Raw genomic sequence first — 2,500 nt, forward strand, 5'->3', positions numbered from 1 at the left:
AAAGTTTTGCGACCTTTTGACCTCTATTGACCTTTTTACAGAAGCAATTGGCTTATCATTTTCATGAACCTGTAGATCTTGACGGCAGGCACATTATAAGTAGTCATTGAAATATTTTGGTCAAGAGTTGCAAAGTTAGAGCTGTTTAAATTTTCCATACCCTTAATTTTCTGCCTCAAGCCGAAAAAGTGGGTATGGTTAAAAATTCCATGGGGTTATCTTCCGTCCCAGATTTTTGTGCTGGCAACATCAGTCTCTGACTTGTTAGACCCAGGGCTACATGAAAATACCCAAGAAGTAATCACAAGCAGGGTGCACCATGACACCCACTAGCCCATGACATATATATATATATATATATATATATATATGACTACATCTACATAAATATAAATAAAAGAGGGCGAAACACATACACACATAGGTGTCACACATCCTTGCACGGAATTTCAAGTGCGTATATATGTGCGTATGTGAGTGTACGTGTATTGTGTGTCATCTATGTGTGTGTTATATATGATTCTATTTCCTCGCACACACACACCACACCACACACACACACACACACACACACACATACACACACATACAGCCTGTATATATTGAAGCATATAGCCGAAATGTATATGTGAACTTTTGATGATCTGTTTTAGCGGAAGTGTCATACTGCAGAGAAGTCTGTCAAAAAAACGGGGAACATCGAGTGGGGTAGAGGGAGTAGAAGTTAGGGGTCCGTGTGTGTGCGCGCACGCGCATATTAGATATAAATATTTTTAAAATTTAAATTGTTTCAGCTTTAAAGTTGCGGTCATGCTGGGGCAGTACCATATATATATATAGATAATTGTTGTTTTCTTCCAGATTTTAGATTTTCAAATTAGCACTCTGTATTTTTAAAACCATGTTTCTTTGATTGTCGTATGTTTTTGAAGTCTGTCTTAATATTTGCAAAAGTTTGGGCTGTGTAGTTTAAATATTGAGACTACCAGCAACACTATTGCTTTTCCATCTCTTTCTCCTCATCTTTTATGTAAACACTCACACAAATTGTCGACTCTCTTTGCCGCTGTGGCTAATGAAAAAATCATCATCATCATCATCATTTTCCGTAGAGGTCGATGAAATAAGTACCAGTTAAGCACTGGGGTCGATATAACCGACTAGGTCCCTCCCTCAAATTTTCAGATCTTGTGCCTATAATAGAAAGTGTTATTATTCTTATTGCTATTGTTAAATGTATCTAATTTAAGCACATGGCCAGTTATTTTGGAAAGAACAGGCTAATCGATATCAGCGCCCCACAGTGCGTGACTGATAGTTTATTTTATCGACGTCGTTGATATAAAATGCAAAGACTACCCCACGCAGGATTTGAACTCAGAACACAAAGGTGCGAAAAAATGTCGCAAAGTTTATTTGCTCAGCTGAATGCTTGCCGCCAACACAGATGTTTGCTGAGAAGGTGTTTGTTTTTTATTTTTGTTTTTTTTTTTGAGAATCACTGATTGAAATCTGTATTTTATTTTCTTAGTTTCTTTTACCAACAGTAAAATGATTTCGAGACATTTAAACATCCGACTCATTTCCTGGAGTGACAAAAATATCCTCTAAACCTTGTTGCTGTGTTTATATTACGGAGCGGTCGTCGTTTGTTGTGTTCATTTGTGGTTGCAGCGGCAAGAGATGCTAGCAATAGTGTTGCTGGTAGTCTCAATATTTAAACTACGCAGCCCGAACTTTTGCAAATATTAAGACAGACTTCAAAAACATACGACAATCAAACAAACATGGTTTTAAAAATACAGAGTGCTAATTTGAAAATCTAAAATCTGGAAGAAATGCAACTTTAGCAAAAACGGAAGCAAAAAATAGCAACAACAATTATCTTTCGCTAGCATTGGAAGTGAAAGTGCGGTGAGGGATATGAACTAGCGTCAACGAAAGGATATCTTCTGCACACAGCAATAAATAAATGAATGTAGGACACATTTGTAGTAACTATCAAATCTTGAAGCATTGTTGACTGTTCATTATTTCATTGTGTTTTCGAATATTTTTGCAATATATTCTCAAGACCCTTTCTTTCTTCGGTAGTTTGTATATTTGGGGAATGTGAAACTCAGAATAACGCATCGAAAACCTACGTCTTCTTGAGATAGTATCTTACATAAAAGGGCACTTAGTTAAAAATGTCCTGGTTCCGGCAGAAAATTCTCAAATAGAAAATAAACACCAAAATAATTCTATTTCTGTCGCTTTCTCTTCCTGTGTCTCTCTTTTGCCTTCCTCTCACTCTCTTTCTCTCTCTTTCCCTCCCTAATACTTTACTTTTTCCTCCCCTCTAACTTTCTGTCTATCCTTCTCTAGTCTCCATTCCTACACGACATTTTCATTTTCCTTTGCGTTACTCCACGTCAATGTCTTGCTGCCGCGCGGCTGCTTTTGTTGTATATGTATGTTTTATTTTGTCGTGTTTCTTTTCGTCATTGTCCTGCACATT

Source organism: Octopus sinensis, linkage group LG21 (genome assembly GCF_006345805.1).
Source record: "Octopus sinensis linkage group LG21, ASM634580v1, whole genome shotgun sequence".
Classification (NCBI taxonomy): Eukaryota; Metazoa; Mollusca; class Cephalopoda; order Octopoda; family Octopodidae; genus Octopus; species Octopus sinensis.